The sequence below is a fragment of the Phascolarctos cinereus genome, unplaced genomic scaffold, assembly GCF_003287225.1.
Source record: "Phascolarctos cinereus isolate Bilbo 61053 unplaced genomic scaffold, phaCin_HiC Scaffold_9;HRSCAF=440, whole genome shotgun sequence".
Taxonomy (NCBI): Eukaryota; Metazoa; Chordata; class Mammalia; order Diprotodontia; family Phascolarctidae; genus Phascolarctos; species Phascolarctos cinereus.
The window spans coordinates 212,527,015-212,532,423 of NW_027556402.1; positions in this window are offsets into that span (position 1 = coordinate 212,527,015).

A 5,409-nucleotide genomic window follows, 5' to 3' on the forward strand; every position below is an offset into this window, starting at 1 on the left:
CTGAGTCACAAAGATGGCACATATAAAGAACATACAACGGGGGGGGGGGAAGCTTCTACAAAGTGAGAGAGTAAGGAAAGACCAATTACAACAAATACACAATGACTACCGTTACATACAGAGGCAGTATGGCACAAACGACAGATGACTGGCCCTGGGTCAGGAAGTCTTAGGTTCAAATCTTTCCTCAAACACACATACTAGTTGTATAATTATATCAAATTATTTCTCAGTGCCCTCAGGCAATTTTCTAAGACTATATATTCGGTGATCTGCATGGGTGAAGGGAGTTTCTATACCTGGAGTTCCCCATACTCATTAAATCACAGGCTTAGCATTTTTAAAAAGTGATTATATAAAGGCAGGCATCTTCCCAACCACCCATACCTTTCCTTCTTGGCACTTACAAGCTTAAAAGTTAAGTCCCCTAGGAGGTGATTGCTCCCAGGTTCAAAGATAATCTATGGACCCGCACTTCTAAAATTCTAGCTCATGAACCCCTACTGGAATGTATACCTTTAATAGTCAGCCAACAGACAAGAAAAGCAAAAGCATTTACTAAAATGTCATAGAAACAATATAGAATGATAGCTATAAACCAACAGAACAAAAGGTATAAAACTTAATTAAAAACTTTATTAAAAAGTTTTAAAACTCATAAATCTAGGGCATGCTTTCCTACAAATAGATACACATACACCATGAGTAGGTAAGAGTCAGCACAAATGTAGACTACACATGGCCAAGGCAACTCATAACACCGGTATTGAAAGATCCCAATGTCTGTATCTTCCAACCCCTCTCCCCTCCCTTCTCAAGACTGAATCTCCTTGTCTCACCTAGACTGGAAGTACAGGGGCTAGTCTCAGGCCCAGTGCCACTACTGACTGGCATAAGAATTTTGACCTGCTCCATTTCCATCCTAGGCTGGTTCACCTTTCCTTAGACATTCTGGTAGCCTCATGCTCCAAGGGTCCCACCCTACTGATGTTGAACTTAGTTGAGACAAACCATCTGCATAACGCTGCAGCTCCGAACTCTCAGGCTCAAGAGACCTATTAGCCTCAGCCTCCCTGGTAGCTGGAATTATAGGCATGTACCTATAGCCAGCACTCTTCTCTGCTGCTTCCTTTCCTGATATGTCTGTCTCTGTGTGTCTTTCAGTCTCTATGTCTCTGACTCTCTCAGTGATGAGGTGTGTCCTAGAAGACAAGTGGCTCTCTTGTGAGATTCAATGTCTGATGGGGGAAGAAGACAATAGAATAATACCTTCCCCACTGGCATATAGCAGACGAGCAAAGGTCTTACTCCACAAAGCTGCTTCATGTCTCAAGTGTGACCCCTACCAGGGAGGACTGGCTTAGCTTGTCAAAAGCCTTGCGAGGCATGGCCAATATTGCCAGCCACCCTTCCCATTCCATCATCGAAAGAAACTTCTTCAAACCTCCTAACAGATAACAGGGCATAGAGTTTAAACACACTAACACTTCCTTGCCTAGGTTATCTGCCCCTTACATCAACTGTCCTGAGTAAGGGGGTCAGGGGCAGCAGCAGCAGCAGCAGCAACACTGAGGGCACGCACACACGCACGTGCGCGTGCACACACACACACCAACCTACAACAAAATCTGATAACTCCTTGGGCAAAAAAGCAATGACAGCAAATATATGAGAAAAAGGAGGGAGGGAAAAATTTTTTTAAATTTGTTTTCCCTCCCAAAATAGCTTTTTTGAGGGGAAAAAGAAGAAATGGAACATAAAAGTTGGGAACAGAAATGTGTAAACATATTATTTAAAGGAATTCTTTTGTAGGTTTGGCTTTTCTTAAAGTGAGGGTATACCTGTAATTATACTTTGGCAAATTTAGGACTGATCGTGAAACTATGTAATTTAGGACAAATAACATTTCCAGCCTCTACTACAGTCCTCTGCCATTGTCTCATAATTGTACGGATGTGACACTCAGTTTCCAAAGGCCACATCAGCCATACTTGTATGCTCTGAAGGCTTCAAGAATGGCCTGATATACTGTGTCAAGCATTTTCAAACTTGCCTAGGCAAGTGTGGAGAGGCTCAGGGCCGAAGGAATGTGAACCAAAAGGATGAATTTTCTCACCAAAATCATTCCTAAGGGATTGCTATCTACAATTACCCCCTGGAATCACCTATTTTTCCAATTTAAGTAAATCAAGGGTCTCCAGAATACAGAAGGTAGACCTCTAAGTATATGGGGTCACTTCCCTCTCCAGCAAACTGTTACATTTGTAATTTAAAGCAAAAATAGTCACATAAAACAGTCACATCTCCATAAGTTGATCAGTCTTTAGGAAACTAGAACTCTGTGCAAAATGTCCAGGTTTTTTCCAAGAGAATTGTGAGACTACCCAATAATGCAAAAAGGACAAGAAATCTAGAGCAAGAGAGCCTGGTTTAAATTTGAGCTCTGCTACTTACATCCTCTATGTGACCTTTGGCCCTACATCACTTCGCCTCTCTGGGCCTCAGTTTCCTCATCTGTAAAATAAAGGAGTTGGGCTCAATAACCTCTCAGTTTCCTTCCAATCTACATTCCTGTGATCCTAAAAGTATTATTCTTTTCATTTCTGATGGTTTTGTTCTGAACAACTCACAGTAATGGCCTCCTTTTCCAAGCATTTTTGCTCTGCAACTAGCTTTTAAACTTTCTAGCTGTTTTTAGTGGATTATAGAAACTAATCCTCATAAGTGTGATCAAGAAGACAACTGACATAGTTTCCCCAATCATCCATCCAGCTGATGTAATCAGGTAAAATGAATGATCTAATGAGATTCAGGTTGGTAAGTATTGCTTGACAAAGCTGTAATGATACTAAGGCTTCTAAGCTGCTGAAGAATGAAAATGCCACCTATCAAATAAACTGATTTCTACATTTTCTAGTATGCATTAGGTCTATTTTGTCTAACTCTGACATGATCCATGATTTTGCCTAAGCTTTTAGCTTATGAAAGAGATTTTCCTTTTCTTTTTCCATATAAAATTTTAAATTATTTTCCCCTTGTAAATTAACATTTATATTCCCTGGACATCTTTCCCTCTTTACTGGCCCTTCCCTTTTCCTCCCCTCCCCTCAGGGAAGTGGCCCCTAACTCAAAAACCATAGGTCTTTAAAAGGAAGACTCCTCTCAAACCCTTCTGTTCCATGAAATATTACACCCGTCAAAAAGTCCTATTCATTCTCTCTACTTGTACTATTGTGAAAAGAGGTACTGAGAAAGTCATAATCTGATAGACTGTATTTATTCACTTTATCCACAGATGACCTTGTACATTCCTGAGCAGCACTCAGGCTAATGCAACTCTCCATTTTCTCAGTTCATAAACTCAGTTCTATACTCTACTAGACTTATAACAACAATAACTCGTATTTATAAAGCCCCTACCATGTGCCAGGTAGTGTGCTAAGCATTGGGGACATAAAGAAATGCAAAAGACAGGCCTACCCTTGAGGAATTTACAATCCAATTGGGGAACAACAGTTAACCAACAAGATACGGATGGATGGATAAATAAGAAATAATTAACACTAACACTGGGTTCTAGAGTACCTGGCTCTATAACTATAACTTGCTTTTGTGACTTTGGGCATCACTCTTGGCCTTACTTTTCTCATTTGCTAAAGAAGAAAAGGAATTGAATTAGGTAATCTTTAAGGTCCCTTCCAGCTCTAAAATTAGTATTCTCTAGCAGGATAACAGGATAGTAATGCAAAGTCTCATTCATCTCAGAAAACTGCTTAGGAACTCAAAAAGAGTAGCTTCTAAAGACCTAATCTCAAATCATTTAAAGTCAATACAACATTTATTAAGAAATGTAGAAAAGGTTGTGCTGGATGGTGTAACAAATACCCATAATTATATTATCACCTTAATGTTTACAAAGTGTTTTTTTGTCATCACCTTCTGTGTTAAAGTATTATGCCCATTTTATAGATGAGAGAAAATGACTTGTCCAGGGTCACCAAGATGGTATGTGTTGGAGCCAGAACTTGGACCCAAGTTTTCTGAGTTATTCAGTAAAAAGAATGGTGAAATAGGAGTACAAGGATTCAAATCTTAGCTCTACTACCCTCCTACATGTCTACACTTGGGCATCACTCGGACCTCTATGGCCTCGTTTCTCCTCATCTGTAAAAATAAAGGATTTAGACCAGACTGACCCCTCTCATAAGTCTCTGGTCTTCTGGGCTCCCCATCCTGTGGCATATGAGCAAAGTGAAGAAGGGGTGGTCTAGGGTTACAAAACTTCACTTAACTGCCTTTCAGACACCTCAAACTCAAGAATTCCAAAGGAGGAACGATCTTTCACCACAAACTATTCCCTCTTCCAAACTACTTTCTCACTGTGAAGGCAGACCACCAGCTCCTCCAGTCATACCGACTTGACACCTTGGGTGCTGTTCTCGGTTCCTCACTCTCAAACTCACCCTACAAAGCCAACCCGTTTTCAAATCCAGTCGTTTGCTAACCCAACCTCAGTGCCAGTGTCTTCTCCTTTCAGATTAGCCACTATCTAATCTGCACACTAGGCAGTTAAATGGCGGACTGCTTAGAGCTCTGGGCCTAGGGTCAGGAAGACCAGTTCAAATACGATCTCGGACACTTACTCGCTGGGTGACCCTGGGCAAGTCACTAACTACTTAACCCTGTTTGCCTGAGTTTCCTAAAACTACGGACATAACTGAACGCTCTGCATATATTTTGTATATACTTATTTACATGTTGCCTATGGTCCACTAGAATGGAAGCAACCTGACGGCAGAGAACGTGTTTTTGCCTTTCCTTGTATGCCCAGTGATCGCCGCGGTGTCCGCACACAGTAGGCGCTTATTAAGTGCTTGCTTACTGGTTGCTCCGAGAGGGCTTCGGGGGCTCACCCCTGGCCATACCCACTACTCGGCTAGCGAGGACGCCCGGCCACATGTCCGGCAGGGCCCACAGTTTGGCTTTCCAGCAGCGCAGCGCTAAACACAAGGCCCCACCCGACCCCGGTGGGAGGGGGGACCCGAGCAGGGCCCCGTGGGCAGCGGCCAACAGCCGGTGGCCAGAACAGGTAGTGGGGGCCGCAGATTAAAGCACGGGAAGGCGGCCAGAACGCACCGCAGTCGCAGCTCGCCCCGGGCGCCCTCGCGTCCCCGCGGGCGCCGCTGTCCGTCTCCCGAGGGAAGGGTCCGCGGACAGACGGGCCCGCGAAAGGGGGCGCCTCCTCCCCTCCCCCGCACACTCCGACACTGACCGTCGCCCGCCCACGATCTCTATGAAGCCCCCAAGCGCGCCCGCCGGGCCCTGACGTCAGGCTACCGCACAAGAAGCGGGCACGCATCGCGCGCGGAGCAGAGCCCCGCCTCTCCCCATCCCCGGTCCCACCTCCGC